This window comes from Octopus sinensis, linkage group LG8, assembly GCF_006345805.1.
Source record: "Octopus sinensis linkage group LG8, ASM634580v1, whole genome shotgun sequence".
Taxonomy (NCBI): Eukaryota; Metazoa; Mollusca; class Cephalopoda; order Octopoda; family Octopodidae; genus Octopus; species Octopus sinensis.
Genome location: NC_043004.1, coordinates 30,336,289 through 30,363,868, shown reverse-complemented (window position 1 = coordinate 30,363,868; position 27,580 = coordinate 30,336,289). Strand labels below are relative to the sequence as shown.

The window sequence follows — 27,580 nt, the reverse complement described above, 5'->3', positions numbered from 1 at the left end:
ATATATACATACATGTATGTGTGTATGTATATAAATAAATATATATACATATACATATATACATATATGTATGTGTATATGTATATCTATATATACAAACACACATAAGTCTGCTGTGATGATTCTAAAATGCAACACATAAAAATCTAATGGTCTATCATTTTTCTACCCCTTTGAAAACATTTTGCCTAATATAATGATTTTGATAATTGCTATGTAATCTTTTAGGCTTAATTGAAACAGCTGTAAGGGATTATGTTTGATTTTTGCAGATGATAAATTTTTATTAAATGCTATATTTCCATTTTCTCACTTTCTTTTGATGATGATGATTATATATATATATATGTTTGTGTGTGTGTACGTATATATATATATCTACACACATACATATACTACCCTGTGTTTAGTTCACTTACAACTTAATAATCTCTGTGAAAACAATAACGTGATGGCCATCAAAGAACGTTAATTAATGTTCCTTTGTTATCACAAACAATGATACGGTCTGTACAATAGATTTGTAATGTAAGTTCTTTCTACTAAAACCCTGTAGATTGTATTCTGCTATGTACAAGCAACCTTATTGTGATGTGATTGTTTGTAAAGTAAGTCGTGAGTGAAGTGGATTAAAGTTAGTCTACATTGTCTTTTAAAATAACCTAATTAAATTTTAAAGGTGTTAGTCTTAGAAATAGTACATTGCTAAATTTTTCCATTACTGGTGAACAATCACAAATCTTGTCATAGTTGAGATAAAGAATTTGCTGGACCAATCTAGACCATGGTGCTGGCAGCAATCAATAACAAAAGTTAAGTATAAACGCTCTTGATACCAACCTACCTGAAACTGCCTCTGGGTTTGTCATAATTTCTTTTTGTTTCCAAGGGATCTAGGTTAAAACCTTTCATCAAAATTTCATATGAATTTATGATCCAATCATCACCTTAATAATTACAAATTTATTGTAGTAAATGCTTCGTTATTTTCAAAATTAATTAAAATGAATGCAGTGTATTTCAAAGGAAATTTAACAAAAGAGTTGCCACTCTTAGTTTACTTTTTCTTTTTTAGTTGCTTTCTTTTAGTTCCACCATAATTCTAACCTCTTAGGCAGTATATTCCAGCAGAGAAAACAATAATTCCTAGTGGAGACTGTTAGTCTCAACCACAGAATTTATGATAATGCAAAGACGTTTTAGCCATTAATTCTTGTTATGAAGTCAGTGAAGGTTCTTGGGTTCATACAATTGACACCTCTCACTTACAATATTTTCTGGGGCCAGTCTTTTACTTTTATTTTTCATATTTCTGGCAGAAGAAAACAACAAGAAAACAAACAAAAGCAAAAAGCTAAAACTAAAAGAGTACCAAAAGAAGAATTAATATGGATTATTGCCAGGAATGTGGAATAATTAAATCCTAAAACTCAGTTTTTGGCAAAACAATGGTGCTATCAATAATATACAGAGTCTCTGAAGTTGGTGCTGATTTAAGATATTTCATTACATCAAAGTTTGGTCTGCCTTGTATTTCTCTCATTAGCAGTTGTGGCAGTTTTAGTTGTTGGTGTTGTTGTTTAGCTTCAGATCAGCCATGATTGGAACAGACCAAGGTATTAAAGATATTCCAGCTGTGACCATCTCACCTTTAAGTAAAAATCAAAATGACTACATCACACAATATGTTCTTCCTTTTTAAGACAGTAGTGCATGATTTATGTGAGATTTGATGAAGTAGTAGTAGTAGTAGTAGTAGTAGTAGTTTTTGTTGCTGTTGTACAAGCAGCAGCAGCAGCAGAACCAGTTGTAGAAGCTGTGGTAGAAGCAACAGAACTGGCAGCAGTAGCATTAATAGTGGTAGCTATATCAGCAGCGGTGGCACCTACAGCAGTAGCAGCAGCAGTAGCAGCTGCAGCAGCAGCAGCAGTAGTAGTAGTAGTTGTTTGTGGACTGAGGCGAGGGGTGGGTGCAGGAAATGGCTCCAAGAGAGGAAAATAACAAATTAATTAGTTCCATTAATAAAATTTATGTACAGAATTGTTTGTCTGCCAGGCTAAACACCTAGTGATATTTCATCCGTCTTCACATTCCAAGTTCAAATCCTGTCATGGTCAACTTTGCCTTTCATCCATTTGGAGTTCATAAAAGAAGTACTGGTTGAACACTGGGGTTGATGTAATCAACTTACCTCCATCCTCTAAAATTGCTGGCCTTGTGCCAAAATTTGAAACCGATATGTATTTATGAGGGTAGCATCCAAAAATTTCACTTTTCATGTTTAAGGAAGTGACTAGATCTGGGGCAATTCATTCATCCGTCCATTGATCCGTGTAGGTCAACGAATCAATGCATGGATGAATGAATAGACATATGAATCAGTGGATGGATATGTGCTTTCAAAATATAATATACATGTGAATTGCAGGTGCCTGTTGAAGTGCAATTCCACCTGTTGCTTTTTTGTTCTCTCATTCCCTCAACTCGAGCATGGCTGTGTGGTTAGGGAGCTTGCTTTCTAGCTACATGGTTTCGGGTTCAGTCCCACTGTGTGGCACTTTGGGTACGTGTCTTCTGCTATAGCCCCGAGCCGACCGGAGCTTTGTGATTGAATTCGGCAGGCGGAAGTTACTGCCGTGTGTGTATATGTGCATGTAGGTGCTTGTGCCTCTCCAAAAGATAGAGAGGGTTTCAGTCAATCCAGGGCTTTTATTTAAACCTAATACTTATTCTATCAGTTTTTTTTTGCTGAACTGCTTAGTTACGGGTACATAAACACACTAACACCAGTTGTCTGGCATTGGATGGGGGTCAAACACAAGCACACAAGCATATTACTGTGTTTAGGGAGAGTCATTCCGTTTTAATGCCTTATTAATTAACACACTCATCAGTTCCATTTCCACTCGTTTATTCATATTTTCTAAAATTTTCATTGCTTCTGGCAACCTCTTCAATAGTCGTTGACTCTGTCCATTATCAGAGCTGCATTCTTTTTTTGTGTTTGTTTGTGCACATGTGAGTGCATCAGTCTGCATATGTATGTATGTATGTATGTATGTATATATGTATGTATGCATATACGCACGTGTGTGTGTATGCATATATATATATATGTGCAGTATTTTGTCTGCCATTACGTTCTGAGTTCAAATTCCGCCGAGGTCGACTTTGCCTTTCATCCTTTCAGGGTCGATAAATTAAGTACCAGTTACGCACTGGGGTCGATATAATCGACTTAATCCGTTTGTCTGTCCTTGTTTGTCCCCTCAGTGTTTAGCCCCTTGTGGGTAGTAAAGAAATATATATATATATATGTATACCTGTACGTTTGTATGTATGTATTCTGCATATTCATGTGTTTTCATGTTTGTGTGTTCATGCTTGTGTGTTTATGTGTTTGTGTGTCTGTGTATTTGTGTGTGTAACTCTGTCTCCTTGTGTGTACATGTTTAAGTGTGTCTATGTGTATGAGTTTGTGTGACTGTATACGTGCATCTGTTATGTATGGATATGTGTCTCCATGTGTGTCTTTGTGTGTGTGTGTGTATGGTCATATGTTTCAGTCTTCTTTTGTGTATGTATGTGTGTATGTGTGTGTGTGTATGTGTGTGCTTGTCTGTTCGTATTACCTATGTACTTATCTATCTACATATTTATCGGTTTACTTACATATCCATTTACCTACATATATATACAATTTCAGCATGGAAGGTGTTTATAAGTCATTTAAAAGCACAAACACAAAAAGACCGTTAGATTCACCTCAACATTTGAATTCAATTTGTCAAAATATTTTTGTCGCTTTGAGACCGTGACCTGCTCACTGACAAAATTCTGTGCTGCATCTGAGAAAGTAACAGTTAGTTCATGATATACATATACGTATGTATGTATGTATGTATGTATGTATGTATGTATGTATGTATGTATGTATGTATGTATGTATGTATGTATGTATGTATGTATGTATGTATGTATGTATGTATGTATGTATGTGTGTATGTATGTATGTATGTATGTGTGTATATATATGTATGTACTTATGTATATATGTGAGTATATAGGTATCTAAGTGTGTAGATGTATCTGTGTGTGTGTATATGTGTATGTACATGTGAACGTATGTTTATGTACTGATATGTGTGTCTGTTCAAGTTGTATATATGACTGTTACACTGTTGAAGGTTGTATAGATTTGTGTGTGTATGAGTAGAATAGCCTGTAATTGCTGGAAATATTCGCTCCACAAACTGGTCGGGTTGAGGCCCCATAACAGGGTTTACATAGGGTTTATGGTCCTTACATAAACTGTATAGCATAGGAACATCATTGTTGAATGCTTGGAAATCTTGTGCATTCTGTTTCTTGCGTTGGGGTATGTTGCACCACATTCCCATGTGTGCTTTGAGAAGTCTTTCCACTCTTTCATGTTCCTGTGGTGCAACTTCTCTCATGCTACTGATGTGTTGTTGTATGGCCTGGACATAGTTCTGTGGGCTGTCTATCAACAGTCTGCCGGACTTGTCCATGGGGAGCCACACTAATTCCCTGTTCCTGATTCCTTGTTTCAGTTTTTCTAGGCTTTTGGCAACAGATGAACTGAGTTGGTGGCTGTCCACCACATAATAATTTTTAGTGGTTTTGTTATATTGGTCTAAGATGTGTTGGAGTCTATTTCTAGCTAAGGAAATCTTTGCCTCTATCTCACTGCCAGTCTGTGGTGGGATACATACCTTTTTGTTGAAGGGTTCATCATATCGTATGATATGTTGTTGGGGTTATAGAAAACAGAGTGTAGGGTGCTACTAGTGTTACTATCATTGTGGTTGTTGTTGTTATGGTTACTGATGGTGGTGGTTGTATTGTGTTCATTGTTATTATTGTTGTTGTTGTGATTATTGTTGCTAGTGATGTGGGGGGTGTTGGTGGTGTGGATGATGTTATGTTTCGTATTGTTGTCTGTGTGTGGGGTGTTGCAAATATTGTTGGTATTGTCATTGTTGTTGTTGTTATAGTTATTATAATTATTCTTGTTTTTGTTTCATGTTTGTGTTGTTGTAATTATTTGTGTGAGAGATGTTGTGGTTATCACTGTTGTTATTGTTATTGTCACTATTGTTGTCATTAACATTACTATTGCTATTGTTGTTGTTTTGGTTTCATATGTTTGTGTTGTTGTTTTTGTATTGTCCTAACCTCCATCTTATTTTTAAAAACATTCTTTCAATCTCAGACAGACAATCAATTTTTCTGACCATATATATATATATATATAAATATAAATATATATATGCACACACACACACACATATCTGAAGGCACATGGCTTCATGGTTAGAGCATTCAGCTCACAATCATAAAGTCATAAGTTCAATTCCTGGTGATGCATTGTGTCCTTATTTCATGTTGCTCCAGTCCACTCAGCCGGCAAAAATGAGTAGTACCTGTATTTCAAAAAAGGGCCAGCCTTGTCACACTCTGTGTCATGCTGAATCTCCGTGAGAACTATGTTAAGGGTACATATAGATAGATAGATAGATAGATAGATAGATAGATAGATAGATAGATAGATAGATAGATAGATAGATAGAAGATAGATAGATAGATAGATAGATAGATAGATAGATAGATAGATAGATAGATAGATAGATAGATAAAAAGGGAGACAGAGACAGACAGACAGGCAGAGACAGACAGAGAGTGAGAGAGAGATAAAGAGAGAGAAGGAAAGAAGGAAGAAAGGAAGGAAGGAAGGAAGAAAGAAAGAAAGAGAGAAAGAAAGAGAGGGAGAAAGGCTGACAGAAAGGGAGAGAAAAAGAAAGAGACATTCATAGCATTCACTGTGTCTAACCTGTCATCATAAAAAGTAAAGCAAAACAATTAATCATGATATTACATCAGTTATGAAGATTCAATAAATTTAATTGATCTCGTGCTGTCAGAAATCCAGTCTTGATTCCATCTTTTTAATAATGGTTTATGTATTGGTGTTTCTTAATTACAATAGATTACATGCACGAGCTCGTTTAAAGAAGGAATTTCACTTTATTTATTAACGACGGTCTTCTTGTCTTTTCCTATTTTTGTCTTGCCTTTTTGTAAGGTACAGGCATAGCTGTGTGGTTAAGTAGCTCGCTTCCCAGCCATATGGCCATCGGTTCAATCCATCTGCACTCCATCTTGGTTAATCTGGGGCTTCTATTATATCTCCAAGTCTTACCAAGCTTTGTTAGTGGATTTGGTAGATAGAAACTGGAAGAAGTCCATCACATACATACATACATGCATGCATGCATGCATGCATGTATGTATGTATGTATGTATGTATGTATGTATGTATGTATGTATGTGTATGTATGTATGTATGTATGTATGAACATGTATGTGTGTCAGTTTTTTTGAGGTCATTTGTATGAATTTAGAAAAAGACGCATAACACATCAAAGTAAACTTGTACTAGAAAACAAATTGGAATTTATTTGCATTTTTAGTAGCAATAGTTGCTAACAGAGAGCTGTACAGAAGCTATCAGCTTATCAAGTTTCTTTGCAACTTTTGATGTCAATAATTTGTTATTGTATCTTATCATATTCTGTCCACTTCTTGTTCTCTATATTAGATGCCTACTGTTTGAAGCTTATGAACTTCCTACACTCAGATCCTTGGATCATATTTATATATATTAATTCATTTATTCATTTACTTGTTTCAGTCATTTGACTGTGGCCATGCTGGAGCACCGCCTTTAGTTGAGGAAATTGACCCCAGGACTTATTCTTTGTAAGCCTAGTATTTATTCTATCTGTCTCTTTTGCTGAACCGCTAAGATACGGGGGATGTCAAGCGATGTTGGGGGAGGGGGGTCAAACACAACACACAAACATACACATATATATATACATATATACGACGGGCTTCTTTCAGTTTCCATCTACCAAATCCACTCACAAGGCTTTGGTCGGCCCGAGGCTCTAGCAGAAGACACTTGCCCAAGGTGCCATGCAGTGGGACTGAACCTGGAACCATGTGGTTGGTAAGCAAGCTACTTACCACAAAGCCACTCCTACGCCTAGATATCATAATCAGCAGCAGCAGCAGCAGCCCCAAGCTCACACGTTTAAATGTGGGTGTGTGTGTGCATGAGTATGCATACCCTTGTCTTAACATCACATTATAGTAGTAAACAAATAGCATCATCATATAAGTGATATTGTTTGTTTGTTTCAAGTCTTTTGTGAAAAATATTTGGTCATGGAAAAAATTTCCTGGCTTGGAAATATGCGTGGGTGGGTAACAGTAAAGCCATCCAGTCATAGAAAATCTTCAACAACAAATTCCATCTGACCCACACAGGCATGAAAAAGCAGGCATTAAATGATGATGATGATGACGACGATGATGATGATGATGATGATGATGATGATGATGATGATAACCCCTGTCCTCTGTATTGAGAGTAGATATGTTAATTATCTGAATTCACATCAAGCTTACTTATAATTAACCATTTTAATACATTACTATTTTTCTTTTCCCTTTTTTTTTTTGTTATCACTTTTCCAAATTATCATATCTAATCAGTACTTTCATCAATATACATTGAAAGCAAGCTGCAGCTTTTAAGATCTGAAGAAATATGTTGATCCAAATGCAAATTAGATTAAAAAGATATCAAATATAAAACATGAATGTTTCATAGTTCTGCTTTATTTCAGATCTGTTAAGGGTTTTAGGTTTGAACACTTAATATTTTTTAGCTCTAAGCTCTTTGATACTTCGTTTGTATCATTTTGTTTGCAAGTTTAATGCCAATAAGATGATCTTTACTTTTCACCTTCATAACTCACTGAAATATGACTTAGTATAATGCTGGTGCCAATGGAATTGACTTGACCATTCTGATATAAGAACTGACAACATACTTTGCTAAATAAATTATCATTTTTATAGGTTCACACATTCTTTGAACTGATCAATTTAGTAGTTGCAGGATATTCTTTATGAGGCCAACTACATTATCATAAAATGCGACTCCTGTTTTTAATTTCCTGCTGTTAAAATAAATTTGATACATGTCATTTCATGTCTCGTTTATCACTGTGCAAACCTCTTTTACACATCACCATTCCAGCTCTACAATTATCAATAAAATACTAATGATGTTGATGATAGTGGTAGTGGTAGCGGTTGTGGAGGTGGTAGTGGTAGCAGTGAGGAGGAGGAGGGGTGGAGAAAGAGGGGAACATGCTGTTTCTTGAAGTCTCTGGGTGAAACTTGGAACAGGTTGTATAAAACAAAATAACAACAATAACGGAAACATAAATAACAATAAGAAAAAAAAGAAAAAGAATTGTTTTTAATATTCTAACAAAAATAATAATGTAAGAATAGACATCAGATAAATGTGATAAAGTTGCTAGAAGAAGAGCCAAAGTAATTAAAACTGAGAACACTAAATTAGATTCAGTTGCTTAAACCGGAGAACTAAACTAGAATTGTCATCACAAATATTTAAGAGTAGATGGAACTGATAAAATATAATCCAGAGAAATGAGGGGAGGAATTAGAAAAGCATACAGTAGAGTTACACTAATATCAAAAAGTGAAGGCAGAGCAAAAAATATAAGATAACATGTATAAATATATTTGCCATTCTAGATATAAGTTTAAGCTTCAATGTAATAAATTGGAAGTTTATTATGTTGAAGAACTTTGACAGGAAAAATAACTATGAAACTACATATAACATTTCAAAGTCATCACTTTAAAATTGATATAGATTGAACATACTTGCCCCGCTCATGATGAGGACAAGGCTTCATACAAACAGAGAACTACTACAAAATAACGACAGTATGCATGGTATATGTTACTACTAGGTACTGCAGACATAGTATACACACACACACTCTCTCTCTCTCTCTCTCTCTCTCTCTCTCTCTCACACACACACACATACATATATGTACACCATTGTCAATGCATTAGCAACAACAGAAGAAGAAGAAGAAGAAGAAGAAGAAGAAGAAGAAGTTCCCCTCCAAAGCACAAGTCCAGGCAAGGTTGTTTATGGAAGACAAGCAGTTGCCCATTCATACCAGCCTCCACTCTCCACACTACTGATGTTATCCAAGTGAAAGGCAAAGACTGATACAGCTTGGCACCAGTGATATCACAACTCATCTCTACAGCTGCGTCAACTTGAGCAATGTGAAAAAAAGTGTCTTGCTCAAAAGTGCAATACACATCCCAGTCCAGGAATCAAACTCACTATTTCCTGATTGTGAGCCCAACACTCTAACCACTGAGTCATGTGTGCCTTCATTAGCAACAACAACACCATAACAAAACTCTATTTACTCCCCAAACATGCTGAGATGCTATCAATTATGGAGTGAAATTAAGGTTACTAAAATTATTACCTTACTATTAACAAGCTACATCATAACAAGCTATCATCATTGTCATTTAATATCCATGTTCCATGCTGGCATAGGTTGAATGGTTTGGATTGGAACCAATGTGTCCAAGGAGTGCATCTAGCTCTAATTTGGTATGGTTTTAACAGCGGGATACCCTTCCTTATACCAACCACTTTACAGCATGGATTGGGTGCTTTTTTTTTGTGGACTCTACTATTGGGGTTGCCATGCAAATCACAGGACTATGAACCATGGAGAAGGTAGGATGTTGGCTTCATGCTAAGGGACAAGGGGATTGTTATGAGGTTGGGGGAACAGAGCAGGTTCCTGTAGAGAGCTTTGCATAGCTATTCACATCTAGGAGAAAGGGGGAGAGAGAAAGAGGAAATGGTCTGTGGGAGCTGAAAAGATAAATAATGGCGATTAAGTGCCCAAATGGCCCCACAAGGCACAAGCTGAGTAAATGTGGGTGTACCCAACATCGCTATTCCCTCCTATCTCTCTATTTAACCATCTCATTATCTCTAAACACAGATGACAGAGACGAATATAGAATAATAGATTCAGAGGAGTAACAACAGTATGAAGTGATGAATTAATAAATTTTCTCGATCTGCTGCAAACTGCTATTGTTAGATGAAATCTGCCATGTAGTGGGGTGCAAGGAACAATTAGTGCATCATCATCATCATCATTATCATCAACAGCAGCAGTAGTAGCATTACTACCACTACATATACACAAACACGCACACACATATACACTCACACATACAAATATACATATATATGACAGCCTACTTTCAGTTTCCATCTACCAACACCACTCACAAGGCCTTAGTCAACCCCATAGAAGACACTTGCCCAAAGTGCCACGCAGTAGCTATGGGTCAAAAAGTTCACTTCAGCTTATACAGCTGGACTATCCATGACTACATCTCTGATGCAAAGCTTTCTCATTTACCCAACACAACAGATCATCAGCAGATATAATGAAATAGTTATTACAATAGCTCTTACTCAGAGTAGAATATTGAATATCAAAATTAAAATACATTTTTTTCTAAAGTGTTCATAAATTAAATGACATTCGTTTTTGTGGCTTATTAATACTGTCAGTAATTACATTGTGGTAATTAAAATTTTCGTCTTTAAACTTACATAATTTAAAAGAGTAAAAAATTGTGTTTTTATTCGTTTATAGTTTGAATCGTTAGTGATTAAATAAACAGAAATAATTAACGTTTAATCATCAGTGTACTCAGGTTTATAAACAAAGTAATGAAACTATGTGTGTGTGTGTGTGTGAGACAGAGAGAGAGAGAGAGAGACAGACAGACAAACAGGCAGACAGACGGACCATCATTCCTTGAAGAGCAACAAAACAGTATTTTTATTTTCCTCTAAGTATGTTAGTTTCTTTCGGATGTTAACTTAAAGCATAACGGTATCTTAACTTTTCATGAGGCCTAACAACATCTATGTAGGTTAATTCAATTTAGTTTCAGAATACAGTTAAATCAATTTTAAAACCTCATCATACTTAATCCCTCTTTTAAGCCTTAATTCAATTAATTATTAATGTTTGGCTAAATTAATAAATCCTTATACTTTATCTTTTTACTAACTCAATTAAATCAGCTTGTATTATTTAATTAAGGTGTTATATTTAATATTTCCCTGTGTTATATTTTTGCTAATTCAATTAATTATTATCTGTTTTGCAAAGAATATCATCTTTGTCTTAAATCAATTAATCCCAGTATTTATCTAGTCGTTAACACAATCAATTCTGTTTACATTAAACTGTATAAACATGTCAGGTTTATCTGACTAAACCTGCCCAAGGTAATCCAATAAAATACCTCTGCTTGTTGGTTTAAAGATTTGATACACTGCTTATAAGACAACAGTCTATAATAATTCACTGGTGAACAATTTCTGTACCATCACCAGTACTGTTAATTGTGTTTCTTAATGCAATAAAACCCTTCCATGGACAAATATATCTCACTATTTGCACTGGTTCATTATACCATAGAACACAGCATACAGAAATTCATACATATTTATAAACATACATACATGGTGGTTATCAAATCATACACAAATATGACCATCACTAACAAATTACCTTATCCTAAATGCTAAAGGCAATAGCTGTTAGCAATACCTGTGCTGAAATTTAAAGTCAATAAAAGCTTGTACAATATCATTAAGATTTTCACCTAAAAACTGAGTTATCCAGAAAAAAACAAGTACAAGATTTCCAGCTTCACAAAGAACTGGGTGTTATTTCATAGTTTCCTTCTCCAAGACCAGTGGTTCTATTCTGGGGTCCACATGACCCTTGAGGGTCCATATAAGATTTTGTTGCTAAAGTTTAGGTGCAATAGATTGCTTATACATCTACAGTATAAAATATTTTAACACTTTTTTTATACAATTCCTATCTTTTTTCTTTTTACTTTTTTTTTTGTTACTTTTTATCTTTTACCTGTTTAAGGAGCTCCTTCCCTACATTGAAAACTTCAAATAATTCAAAATAGAAGAGAACTTACATACATACACATACAAGCATATATAAATACAGGCAGATCCACACACACACACACACACACACATATATTTATACATACATACACACACACACATATATTTACACATACACACACACACACATATACACACACACACATACACACACATACACACACACATACACACACACACACACACACACACACACACACACACATATATATATATATATATACATACATACATGTATGTATGCATGCATATGTGCACACACATACATAAATAGGTATCAAAGAAGTGTATTTCAAACCAACAGTTGGGACACTAGTTTCCATTTTAAAGGTGATGTTTTTGCAAACAGGAACAGAGAGTAACAAAATACTTGATGTACAAAACAAGACAGACAGACAGGTAAAACATACCTGAATATGATCATTAATGCAGACTCTATATAATTAACTCTAGGGTCATATAATATCTAACTCTTTCAATGTCATCCCAATATCATTTTAATATGAAGCATGATGTCATGGTCAGAACATTGTATAATGTTTGGATGCATTGCATTGTATAATGCAATGTGTGGAAGGGTAAAATTGAGGTTGAAAATATATAAGAAATTACATGATGTGGAGGGCATGAGCATTCATGTGAAAGGATATTTGTGGTGTATTGTAATGAAGACCTTAATAAAGTGGAAGCATAACAGACCAGGTATAATAGTCTGGGAAAGAGGAAAGAAATTGCATGCAGTAACTGAAATAAATTACCCAGCTAATATTACTATCATCATTGTCATCATTTAATGTCTGTCATTCATGCTGGTATAGGTTGGATTGTTTGACAGTATCCTATGATCCAGAGGATCGTGCTGAGCTCCCATGCCTGATTTGGCATGGTTTCTATGGCTGGCTGCCTTTCCCAATGTCAGCTACTCTACAGAATGTACTGCATGATTTTTCATGATACCGGTACCAGTGGGGTATAAATATAAGGCCAAAAATTAATGAAAATGAAAGCATCCATCGATGAAAAACCTACAGTTATTCCACCTGGATTAAATAGATTGAGATTTATACCAACATATATTAAGATACTATACTGAGCAGCTTCTCCAAAGCAGCAAAGACACTGCTAATTAAGAAATTAGAAAGACAAGTCATTAACAGCATTGTGAAAATATGTTCATTTACAACCATCGTGTGATGTCTATACTAGGATACATAAAAACACATACACACATACATATGTGTATGTATATGTGTGTTTGTGTATGTATGAAGGGCATTTTTTTCAGTGTGTCAACCAGATCTTCTCACAAGGCTTTGGTTGGCCCCCACCAGGCTATAGTAGAAGACATTTTCTCAAGGTGCTACATACTGAAACTGAACCCAAAATTATATGGTTAGGAAGCAAGCTTCTTAACCACATAGCCATAATTTATTGAAAGGTATGAAAATTACCAAAGTCTGTCCAATTTTAGAATTATTCTATTTTCTAAAAAAAATTCCCATAAATTCAATAAATAAACATTTATTTGTTTATTTTAAGTCTATTAAGTTTATTCTCCCTGAAACTAGTGATGGTGTGTAATTCCATCTGCCATTTTGCCGACATTCCCATCATGCTCTGAATTATTGACTCCAGTTTGTTTAGAAATTTGAGAACCACTGATTATATTTTAGTAAGGAAATATTTGTCAATATTGAAACGATGTTGTACAAAACACTGCTTTTCAACATTTATTTATTTTTTATTTTTGGTAAAAAAAATTCTGTTTTCTAAATGTGAAAAGTAGAAGAATGTTTTTACCTTTTTTTTTTCATTATTTTCTTTATATTTTTGCGGAAACATAAAATTGATTGAAGAATATTTAATAATGATATACACACAACCACTACATACTAAATGGCATTTTATTAATAGTATTATCTTTCCATTGATGTATTAGAAACACCAGTTGCAGAGGGACAATACATTCACTGCAACTGCTCTACTATAAATAGTTCGGTATTCACTGCTTAGAGTTCAAATCACTGAAGGGAAGGACTTTATATTTTTTTCACTCTAGGTTCATTAAAATATATACCAGTAATATATTAAATTTGATTTAATCAACTTCACCAACAAAATGTGTCACATCAAAAATCAATAATACATTTGCTATAAAGATTAATAGATAATAATAATAATAATAATAATTGTGTACAGTGCTCAGGTGCACTACAACTCATCTAAAGTGTATATATAATCAGGTGTAGTTTCGGCGGATTTCGGAAAGCATGAGGGCCTTAAAAGATGCAGTGTCATGGCAGTCAACAACTGACGCAGGCAGTTTATTCCATGCTTCAGCAACTCTGAGCGTGAAAAAATGTTTCCGAAAGTCATGGGAGCTGTATTGTTTTCTGACTTTGTAGGCATGTCCACGTGTGTTAGACACATGGAGATCAAAAAGGTGTTCAGTGTTGTTGTTGGTGAGGTGGTTGATAACTTTGTGGGTGTTTACCAAGTCCGTCGCCAAACGCCGGAGCTTCAGTGAATCCATGCCCAGGGAAACAAGGCGCTCAGAATATGGTAGGTGTCTGATGGAGGGTATGCGTTTGGTTGCACGTCTCTGGACAGATTCCAGGAGGTCAATGTTCTGTGCAAGATATCACTTTGTTTGTTATGCTGTTTCTAATCAGTTATCATTTAACACAGTCTACATATTATCTGTCATCTCAATCATAAGGTAGTGAGTTCAATTCCTGGACCAGGCTGAGTGTTGTGTTCTTGAGTAAGGCACTTTATTTCACGTTGTTCCAGTTCACTCAGCTGTAGAAATGAGTTGTGACATCACTGGTATCAAGCTGTGTCTTCCATAATCTTGCCTGAACTTGTGCCTCAGTGGGGAACTTTCTAGATGCGATCCCATGGTCATTCATGACTGAAGGGGGTCTTCTATATCACCTTATATAGTATAACCTAAAGAACATGGAATTAAGGTGATTGGGTGGTGATAAATGACAGAATATATAATAATTAATCAATTAGCATAGTGTATATACATATTATCAATATCATCATCCTCATCATTGGTTTAACTTCCCCTTTTTCATGCTTGCATGGGTCAGATGAGATTGTACAGGAGTAGAATTTTTATGGCCAGATGTTCTTCCTGATGCCAACTTTCACATGTTTCCAAACAAGTTAATAATCCTCTGTTTATTGAACAATAAACATCAAAGCATCATCATGTGGACAACTGGAAACAAATGATACCAAAGACTAAGGAAAATACACACACACACACACTCTCACATATATGTATATACATATGTACATATAAGTATACATACATATATATACATGTGCATATGGGTATACATATATGTGTGTGTGTCTGTGTCTGTGTGTGTGTATATATATATATATAAGAGTTGAGGAATGAAGTAGATAAAATCTGGGCTACATGTGTTTCATACATTGTCACAAGGCGGTACATGTGTTAACATGCACCTTGTGACAATGTAAACTTTTATTTAATCAAGATACCCATAGCCTGACGAGTAGCTTGCAGGATACATCTCACTTCTGAGGTTTCACTCACTATGAAACATATGTCGCCCAGATTTTATCCACTCCATTCCTCAACTCTTATCTTCTGATTCACATACTTGGCAACCCTGGTTGCCTACCATGAAATATTAAAAGAATTTTTCAGATTATCATACTTTGATACAAAAAATCCACAACTCTCCTTCTCAATAAACCACTATTGTTCCTGAAAGTTGTTTTTTTATATTTACTATGGATTGCTTTAAAGCTAACTTTCTTCCTACACCTCAATCCCTGGATCTTATATTTACACACACACATATATATATATATATATATATATATATATATATGATTGATTTCCAAACATTTACTGTCTACCAATTTAACTTACAAGGTTCTGGAAAATTTAAAGCTTATAGCAGAAAAAGACTTTGGTATAAGATGACAAGAAGTGTTTGAATCCTAAGCATTATGTGATTGAAAAGCAAACTTATTAACTACCCATCCATGCCTGCACTCATTCACTTCTATATAAACCCACTTACTGTATCAGTCTCTCAACCTCACGTTATAGTAGTGGTGGTGGTGGTGGTGGTGGTGGTGGTGGTGGTGGTGGTGGTGCTTGTACTGCTGCTGCTACTACAGGTGTCAATGGTAGTGGTGATGATAATGATGACGATGATGATGATGACATAGGGTTTGAATGCCAGCTTATGTTGACAATAATGATGTAACAATAACAATGCTTTCAAATTTTGGCACAAGTTTGGGAGGGGGGATGAGTCGTTTACATCGCCCCCACCCCCCAGTGTTCAACTGGCACTTATTTTATCGACCCCTGAAAGGATGAAAGGCAAACTTGACCTTGGTGGAATTTGAATCCAGAATGTAAAGATGGATGAAATGATGCTAAGCATTTTACTCTTTTACTTGTTTCAGTCATTTGACTGTGGCCAAGCTGGAGCACCACCTTTAGTCAAGCAAATCGACCCCAGGACTTATTCTTTGTAAGCCTAGTACTTATTCTATTGGTCACTTTTGCCGAACCGCTAGTTTACGAGGACATAAACATACCAGCATCGGTTGTCAAGGGATATTGGGGGGACAAACACACACACACACACATATATATATATGTATACATATATGCGAGAGGCTTCTTTCAGTTTCTGTCTACTAAATCCACTCACAAAGCTTTGGTCGGGCCGAGGCTATATTAGAAGACACTTGCCCAAGGTACCATGCAGTAAGACTGAACCCGGAACCATGTGGTTCATAAGCAAGCTACTTACCACGTCCAACATGCCAAAAATCCTGCCAGCTTGCTGCCTTAATAATGATAATGATGATGATGATGATGATGATGTTGATGATGATGCAGTGACGGTTAATGGCAATATTAGTAGTAGTAATAATAATAATAATAATAATAATAATAATAATAAAATGGTTGGTGATTACATAATGTCAGCAGAGTTTTAATTTCATTTATTTTATCATGAGATTCCTAAAATACTGCAGAGATATTGGTTGCCATGTGGAGTGGAATCTAAAATGGAAAATATTCCCAGGTAATAAATGATGATTAGTGTTTGACAAATTAGTGGTAATTTGTCCCTAGGGATTAAACATGGCCAGATGATAAAGGAAAGCGAATTGAGTATGTAATTAGATAAGTAATAAGGATGTGCGACTAGAATTAAAGAAACGCAGTGGTCAGAGGGAGGCGGGGTGGTCCTCTGGGTATGTATTGATAAACTATTCTTGTGATGTGGAGAATGGTTTAATGTTCAATTACATACACACACACAAATGCATACTCAGAGACACAAATGTGCATGTGTGCACGTGTAAACACACACATACGCGTATGTGCATACATATACATACGCACAAATTACTTCCAGTAATGATAAATAATGAGTAGATTCCCTCACTGAAATCTCTCCTCTGAAATGATCCAACCAACCACAACACCAAGGGCTATAATAAAATAACATAAATACGTCCATTTACTTCTCGGACTCACATCTAAATTGTTCTCATTCCCTCTCTTTATCTCATTTTCTCTATCTTCCTATCTCTCTCTCTCCCATTTTCTCTCCTGCTCTTCCTCTTGCTCCCTCTCTTACAGTTGTCCTTCTTGTTTTCCTGGCAGATAAATAAGACAGAGGATGTTGTAGTGTTTAGTTCAAAGTGAATACTCTCAACCCAAAACCACACAACAACACTGGAAGGATTTGATTCAAAAGAAGAGGGTTTGAGATTAAACCCTGTCTCTCTCTCAGTATTTTCAGTAATATTTTCGAAGGAAGAAAGAGAGATGGAATCTGAGTGAGAGAAAGTGTGTGTATGAGGGAAAGAGTGTGCGTATGCGGGAAAGAGTGTGTGTGAGAAAGTGAGAGAGAGAGAGAGAGAGTGTGTGTAAGTGTGTGTATGTGTGTGGGAGAGAGAATGTAAAGTTTTATTTCCTTTCTTTCTTCTCAGCTTGATATGTCCAGTATATATATAAAAAAAAACCTGATATATTCATAAACCAGACTTGGTTGTATTAACAACTCTCAGATATAACACATCAAATATAGTTAGACATGCAAGAAAGGGCAGCACCAATCAACTTCTAAGTGGTAATATTTATCCCCACTTAAACATGAATGTTCTGTTAGAACAAACTATACTGCAATAGATACCATGAGAGAAACTCTCATGAGAGAAGCTCTAAGAGTATCTATTACAGTATAGTTTGTTCTAACCGAACATCTGCATTTAAGTGGAGATAAATATTATCTCTCAGCATTAATACTGATTCTGTCACTAATATATATTTTTTAACAAACTTTTCTACAAAATGGTGTGAGAAGTGGAGGCAGTTATCCTTGGACCAAAAACCACCTTTTCAATGTTTTCAACAGAGTGGACTGTACTAAAGACATCGATGGCAATGTGGTGGTGTTTGGCAGGGGATGGTGGTGGATTAATTGTTGTTCCTTGTAATAAAGAAGGAAATTCTTTGTTTTGGATTGTTAATGTCTAAAGAATAGGTGAATGATGGTATTTGTTAATATCCCACTACCACCACCACCACCACCACTAATTATCAGTTTAAAACATAATAATTGAAAAGATCCGTGTGAAGTATTTTCAATGGCACATAGAAATATCTATAATTTACATGAATTTTTTTTGTCATTGAAAATTACATATAGGAGACATTCAGTTTGAAGCATTATCAACATGTGGGAAACATTCATGTGTAACATTATAAACATGTAGGCAACAACCATGCATCCTCCTTCCTGTTTGTCCATCATCATCAATGATGACCAAGGTCATTACATGGGAGAAGATGAGTCATGCTGTGTCCAGCTGTGGCCAATCAATCCAATGTGCACTCAGAGGCTCTGCCACAAGTCAGGAACTGGTGGCCTGCTGGGAATGAAGGCAAGGAGTTGGCTCTGAACTTGTGCCTCTCGTGTTTTCTTTGTGCTCCCATGATCCTGTTCTGTTCATAGAAGGTGGCACCTCTGTTGATGCAGCTATGCCAGGCAGGGCAGCCTTCTTCTTACATTTCCCAGGTGTTTACATTTCCTGAAAGCACTTCAGTGAGTGTATCTTTGAAGCATTTTTCTGTCCACTTTGTGTGCACTTTCCTTCTGCCAGTTTGCTATAAAACAATCTTTTGGGGAGTCATGTGTAATATTCATGTATAACTTTATAATATGTAGGTAGCATCTGTAGGTAACATTAAAAACAATATAATGTAATCTATACATCCATGAGTATAGTTTACACATGAATGTTTTCTATATTATCCATCAACCTTTTGTTTTTAAATCAGCTTTTTCCATGCCAACATGGATTGGACAGGACATTTTGAGGCAGTGTTTCATACGTAAAAACCTCACCTGATGTAAAGCAATTTAACCATCTCATACAACACAAATAGTTACAACGTTACCTATTCTAAGAAGCAGGATGTACATATTAAATAAGTTATAATGTCTTATAATTCACGTATGAGCTTCTAAATATCTAATAACACACATGTAAGTTACATTTACTAATTCAAAGATGAGTTATAATGTCTAATAACTCACATATAGAATTTATGTTTGTGAAGCAGTATTATCAAGATTGATAAGATCCATACATATTATAAATGGTTACATAGAAAAGATCCATGTGTAAGAAAGAAAATAACTTCAGTAAGAAGTTTATAATAATACTAACAGATGGAATTAGGAAGCCTAACATATTGTGTAATTCAGTAAGGATAATGTAAGATAGGCTGAAAGGAAATGCAAGAAATTAAGCTATTGTGTTGGTAACAATAAACTCAAGCTGGAATATTAGAAAATAGTTATAAGGCTGCATTTTATTTGTTAAGTACTGCTTGATAATTCCAATGTATCAATGTTTAATATGATTTCCGACATTTTCATAAGGATGACAAGTAAATGAACAGTATTCGTTAACATTATGCTAATTATATATAAATTGAAACAGCATTAACAACATCTGTAATTTAAAAGAATTTTTTAATGTTTTTGCCTACCAAAATCAAGAAGCATTTTCAGCATCTTGAACAAGAATAAAGCAGCGAAAGAGAAGAAAAAGAAAAAAAGACAATCAATACCGTTATGTAAATGAAGGAATTACTATTACTATGAAGCAAATAATGGCAGGCATAAATTATTTTGACTCCTTTAAAGAGAGAGAGAGAAATACATTTTTGTTATTAAAAATGTAAATTGACTAGACAGCACATTCATTTTAATGCCATTCTCTGTCTTTCAGTGTTCTCAGTGTCAAAAGATAACAACATTTTCTAATAGATTCTGAACATTAATACAGTATATTGCTTTTATTTTTAAGATGGACAGGGAGAGATGAAATAATTTAAAATTTAACTGCTTATGTTCTTTACTTAAGTGGAGACAACATGGTTGGAGAAGTGGGTGTGGGGAAACATTATTATATATAAGCATTATTATAATTTCTTATGTTTAGTTAGATGTAGAAAACATGAGTGAAGATGGATGGGGAACAAGAATTATTTTATATAGGTGGTATTATATAATTTAACTGGTTATGTTGTTTAGTCAAGTATTGAAGATGAAGGGAGAAGAATAATTATATCTAGTGAGTATTATTATTAATAGTAGTACAGATGGTAAGGACATATGAGAATATTATTCTTGATTTTTTTCCCCTTATGAAATTGTTTATTCTTTGTTCTGTTACTGGTTTCAATCAGTGGACTGTGGTCATGCTGGAGCACCATCTCAAAGGGGGTTTAGTTGATTGTATCAACTCCAGTATTTTGTTCAGCTTGGTACATAATTTATCGATCTCTGGTTATTGAATCATTGAAGTATGCTTTTTTGGCACAGCATTGGCTTTACATAAATATAGGTACACACATGCATGTGCAGAGGGTGTGTGTATGTTATGTCTCAAAAAGTTAACACTCCTGTCTTGCCTAGTTTAATCCCAATCCATCCCATGGTATGGAGTTTTGTTAAGGCCAAAGATTAATATAGCAATAACTATATAATTACCCTCAGTACATAAAGAGACTTTGATGTTAATTCCTAGGGCTTACAAGGGAGTGTGGAACTCTAGTGTAACCATAACTAGGTAGCCGCAGTGTAGTGTATCTACCCATAACTAGGAAATGGGATAGTTGTAGCGTATTGTACTTATCCATTACTAGGAAATGTGGTTGCATAGTGTAGTAGTGTTGTGTACGTATAACTAAGAAGAGTGGAAGTGTAATGAATCTATAACTAGGGAGTGTTGAAGTACAGTGTACCTATCTAATAACCAGCTAGTGTGTAACAGGAGTGTGGTGGAAGCACTCCGTCGGTTACGACGATGAGGGTTCCGGTTGATCCGAATCAACGGAACAGCCTGCTCGTGAAATTAACGTGTAAGTGGCTGAGCACTCCACAGACACGTGCACCCTTAACGTAGTTCTCAGGGATATTCAGCGTGACACAGAGAGTGACAAGGCCGGCGCCTTGAAATACAGGTACAACAGAAACAGGAAGTAAGAGTGAGAGAAAGTTGTGGTGAAAGAGTACAGCAGGGATCACCACCATCCCCTGCCGGAGCCTCGTGGAGCTTTTAGGTGTTTTCGCTCAATAAACACTCACAACGCCCAGTCTGGGAATCGAAACCGCGATCCTATGACCGCGAGTCCGCTGCCCTAACCACTGGGCCATTGCGCCTCCACTAACAGGAGTGTACATATATATAACTAGTAGGTTTCATTATGTAGTACTGAGATCAAATTATCTTGTTTAAAGCTATGAAAAACTGGCATTTTTATTTGGAAACATTCTATGTTTCAACTGCTTGATGTTTGTTAAGGCTGAGATACTCTGCTGAACATTACTGCCCCTAGAATCATTTAAAATTTGCTTGTCTTGATAGTTTCTCATAATACTAAAGAGCCACTCTGCTACAAGAATTCTCAGGCATAGTCACCTTCATTGTAATCAAGAATCAAGAAATGAATGACTGAAAATGTAAACACTTGGTAATATTCGTCACAGAACCACCATCTCTTTAGAATTATACCTTGCTTAATAATTTCATATTTGTTCTAGAATTCACTCTTCCTCTATCATTACCATTTCTCTTGTAGGTTTTTCACCTCACACATCCTTTTTCTTTCTTGCCTCATTCGCAATTGTCAGTGATTATGCTCATGTCTTCTCAGCAATATTTTGCTGTCATTGTAATTTTTCTGTTTTATATACATATTACACTACTTTCTTATAATTACTTGCAAAGTCTATACACTAATTAATAATTTATCTTTACTTTCCTACATTCAAAATAATTACAATTATTTTCCTGATAGCATTCTTAAAGAAATTACTTCCAATTTCACGTCACTTTCTACATAATTAGCTTTTTATTTTACATTAGAAAGATTTACCATTTCTTTTTTTTTTTTTTTTTTTCTATCGTTCTGGAACTATTCTGCTTTTCATTTTTGAACTCTTTCAGTATGGAAGCTTTCAAAATGTTTTTGTTGAAATGTAGAAGAAAATTAACAGAAATTTTGTTTGTTTTATTTATTTCCAAAATGATTGGCCGTGATTTAATCTATAATTGAACCAAGATGCAATTTTTCTACAAATTTCTCTCATATTTTTCTTAGTAAGTAAAAACTGGAGTATTTATCTACGAAATTTATGCAGCATGTGATATCTATTTGATAAACATCCAAAAACAACATAAAAACCGTTGTTAACACAAAAAAATCCAGTAGCTAATTTAAGATAAATTACTTAATTACAGAAACTAATTAACCTTTCCTTCCTCCAATTTCAATTTCATCTAAACTTTATACTTAGTCATAAAATTTTCTTTTTTAGACAATAAAGTCACTTGCCCTCTTTGAAATAGCAGCTAATTTTTTTAAAAGCTAAACCCTCTTTTCTAAGCAAAGAAAGTTCTGAGTGCAAGACAGGATGGCCATGGATGGAACACTTTTGAACAAGGCTTTCTTGATCAGAACAGAAGCAACACAACAACAAGTGACCTTTCTCTTTATAAAAGTATCCTTCAGTTCTTTTCTCAGTTCCCATGGCCCCTAAACTTTCCATGTTTGTAATTGTTCTTTCTCTTTTGATTCTCTTTGATTTCACACTCATTCTTAAAAAACCATTATACACTCTTATCGTTATAGATACAATGAAACTTTGTTATAATGTCATGTTTGGACTCCATGCAAATGGAGCAAAATTTTGTTGTAGTTTTAAACAGTATTATTGTAATGAATTTTCAGTTTTAAGACCAACTCTGTCTCTCTCCTCACACACTTGCATGAGAGTAGGCTGAAAAGTTCAAGGACTGATTATGAAGGAGTGAGGTTAGAACTGTGAAATCTTGTATGCATTAAATTTTGCAGTGTTTCTTGCCAGGTAAACTAACATCTGACAGTTCAAAGAAAACTTCAAAAATTACTAGTAGTGACTTCTCTTCAAAATAGACAAAATTTGGCATCAACATATTATCAAAATATTTGCAGAAAAAGGGTTTAGCCCCCTAACAACATTAATGCTGACATGGTTGCTATGTTAGGGGATGATACTCCAGCTTTATCAACAGTGAAAAAGTGTACAGCTGAATTTGGGAGGGGAACGGAGGGTCATGAAGATGACCCAAGGTCTGGACATCTTACAACTGCCACCACTGAGGAAAATGTTGATCATGTTCACCACATGGTGATGCATGTCAAATGACTCCTATAAATCAAATAACCAAAGCTATTAGCATATTCCACGATGAAGTTAAGAATATCTGCACAGTGAACTTGGCATGATGACGGTTTATATTTAGTGGCTGCCATGTCTTCTGACACATGATCGAAAGCACACCTGGCTGGTCACATCATAAGAAAATCTGACATTGTTTGAGGCAGACCCTGCTAGTTTCCTTGTTAGTATTTTGTTAGTATTTCTCACTGGTAAGAATATTTCAAGACAGCTGTCCATTCTGGTCCCAGCAGAGGCTGTCTGTCTGAGATATTCTGGGGATTCCCAGCAAACATTTGACCTTAATGTTGCAACATGTCATGGTTTCTTTTCGAGTTTTTGTAATTATATAGTTATATAGTTATTGCTATATTTGGGGATGGTCTTTTTACTTTTTTTCCCAAACAAATACACACAGTATATATTCGTTTGTCACTCATTGATGATTGTTTTTATTTTATCATATGTCCATTGTCTGAAAATCTTTTGTCACACATCTGTGATCTCCTCAGCAATTCTTCTATTAACATGTTTCCTCCTCTTTTGGTAAACGTAATTATATATTTATTAAATAAAAACATAGGTGCAGGCGTGGCTGTGTGGTAAGAAGTTTGCTTCCAAACCACATGGTTCTGGGTTCAGTCACACTCTGTTGCACCTTGGACAAGTGTCTTCTACTATAACCTTGGGCTGACTGAAGCCTTGTGAGTGGATTTGGTAGATAGAAACTGGAAGAAGCCCACCGTGTGTGTATACACACACACACACACATATATATATATATATATATATATATATACATACACACATATATATGTATATATTTGTGTGTGTGTTTTGTGTTTGTCCCCCTGCCATTACTTGACAACTGATGCTGGTGTATTTATGTCCCTGTAACTTAGTGGTTTAACAAAAGAAATTTATAGAATAAGTACTAGGCTTACAAAGAATAAACCCTGACATTGATTTCTTCAACTAACACCCTTTAAGGCAGTGCTCTAGTAAGGCCACAGTCAAATGATTGAAACAAGTAAACAAAAAGTAAACAAAAAATCATGTATAGTTTATCCATAAATACACTGTTTCAGTACTTTCATTAATTAATTAATACATATTGTCAATGAATGAACTGATATGCAAATTTATTTGTTGCATTTTCTATAGTAAAAATATGCTATGCTCTCTTCTTCCCTGTCTGTATTTTTCTCTTTCTCTCTCTCTCTCTCTTCTCTCTCTCTCTCTCTCTCTCTCTCTCTCTCTATCTATCTATCTATCTATCTATCTATCTATCTATCTATCTCTTTCTCTCTCTCTCTCTTAAGATTGTATGAAATAAGCACTCCTGATTAGTGAGTGAAGAAATGAGAAGATATGTAAAGATATGTGAAACAACAGAAATTACTTCTGTAGATGGAGTTCTATCATTTGGCCAAAGTATATACTTAGACAGTCAGGTTTTAGAAGTATGTCATTGATTGCACGCATTAAACAAACCTACATTCGATTAGAAACTGTGACTGAGATCCATTATTAGCCATAAACGGATCTTGGTCAGAATTTCCTATTTGGCGTTAGGAAGGGCATCCAGCCGTAGAAACACTGCCAGATTTGACTGGGCCTGATGAAGCCTTCTGGCTTCACAGACCCCAGTAGAACCGTCCAACCCATGCTAGCATGGAAAACGGACGCTAAATGATGATGATGATGATGATGATGAGTATTCAGTTGTTTGATCAATTTAGAAGTTATTTATTCATTGAATTAGCACATAAGTGGTTAAGTATTCTGCAGACATGTGTACTCTTGATGAAATTCTCAGACAAAATCAGTGTGACTCTGAGTGAGAAGGTTGTACCATTAAATTACTGGTACAATCCATCCATTGGTATCATCATCATCCTCATCATCATCATCATCATCATCATCATCATCATTATTATTATTATTATTATTATTATTATTATTATTATTATTATTATTATTATTATTATTATTATTGCTTTCCATCCTTGCATGGGTTGGATGGTTTGACATGGAGCTGGCCAGCAGAGAGTTGTCCAGACTCCAACTATCTCCTGTGGCACCAGCACTGGTATGGGTGCTTTTTAAGTGGCACTGGCACCTGAAAGACAAACCTGTATATGTGGAAGATAGCGATTTTACTTAGCTTCATGTGTCTTATCAGGTACAGCAAATCACCACATCTTCCAGTCCATATCCTTATATTTTTGTATCTTTTACTTGTTTCAGTCATTAGACTGCAACCATGCTGGGGCACCCCATCAGAAAAATTTTCTAGTCAAATGAATCGATCCCAGTACTTATTTTTCTAAAGTCTAGCACTTATTCTATCAGTCTGTTTTGTCATACAACTAATTTACTGGAACGTAAACATGCCAGCACCGGTTGTCATGCAGTGGTAGGGGACAAACACAGACACAAAGACACACACTCACACACACACATATACATATATATATGACAGGCTTCTTTTCAGTTTTCATCTACTAAATCCCACCACAAGGCTTTGGTTGGCCTGAGGCTATTGCAGAAGACATGCCCAAGGTGCTATGCAGTGGGACTGAACCTGGAACCACATGGTTGGGAAGCAAGCTTCTTACCACACAGCCATGTCTGCACCTATATCTATATTTATCTATCTATCTATCTATCTATCTATCTATCTATCTATCTATCTATCTATCTATCTATCATTCTCTCTCTATATATATAACTAAAAATAAGGGTGTCTGATAGACACCACCATGCCAAAATAGCAGTCAAATCCCTGACACTAAAAACCACGTTAAATGTTCATATCGCACCATGAGATAAGATAACATATGAACATTTAACGCGATATATATATGTGTGTGTATATATATATATATATATATATATATATATATATATATATATATATATATATATATATATATTGAACTTGTGAAGACCTGTTGACTTGTGAAGACCTGTTGACTTGTGAAGACCTGTTGACTTGTGAAGACCTGTTGACTTGTGAAGACCTGTTGACTTGTGAAGACCTGTTGAACTTGTGAAGACCTGTTGACTTGTGAAGACCTGTTGACTTGTGAAGACCTGTGACTTGTGAAGACCTGTTGACTTGTGAAGACCTGTTGAACTTGTGAAGACCTGTTGACTTGTGAAGACCTGTTGACTTGTGAAGACCTGTTGACTTGTGAAGACCTGGTGAGGCAAGTGAGGATCAGAATCGAAATCGATCAATGGAAATTGCAGATGTGTTACCAGTGCCGGTGGCATGTAAGAGAACCATCCCTTCGCGACCGTTGCCAGCGCCGCCCCGACTGGCCTCGTGCCGGTGGCACGTAAAAAGCACCATCCATTCGTGTCCGTTGCCAGCCTCGTCTGGCCCCCGTGCCGGTGGCACATAAAAAGCACCATCCGTTAGTGGCCGTTTGCCAGCTCTGTCTGGCACCTGTGCGGGTGGCACGTAAAAAGCACCCACTACACTCACGGAGTGGTTAGCGTTAGGAAGGGCATCCAGCCGTAGAAACACTGCCAGATCTGACTGGGCCTGATGAAGCCTTCTGGCTTCACAGACCCCAGTTGAACCGTCCAACCCATGCTAGCATGGAAAACGGACGCTAAACGATGATGATGATGATGATGATATATATATACATGTATCAAAATAAGCAATCACCTTATTTTGAAATTGTATGGATAATGCTGTACTAAATTCTAGTGCCTCAACTTAAGTACCATAGTCATCTGAATCTAAATTTTTGCTGAACACATGTGTGTGTGTGTGTGTATATAT

At 35.5% G+C, this 27,580-nt stretch overlaps 1 protein-coding gene and 1 long non-coding RNA gene across 2 annotated transcripts in view; both read left to right on the top strand.

The window, feature by feature from the left end:
* LOC115215059 (tolloid-like protein 1) overlaps positions 1 to 27,580 on the top strand; it is a 227,281-nt gene that overhangs the window by 99,916 nt on the left and 99,785 nt on the right. The window lies entirely within an intron of this gene.
* The window catches only part of LOC118764522, a 12,149-nt gene continuing 3,454 nt past the window's right edge, over positions 18,886 to 27,580 (top strand). The window contains exons 1-2 of the long non-coding RNA XR_005000332.1: positions 18,886 to 18,968; positions 19,384 to 19,386. This is a non-coding gene — a long non-coding RNA (uncharacterized LOC118764522). The remainder of the gene's footprint in view (positions 18,969 to 19,383; positions 19,387 to 27,580) is intronic.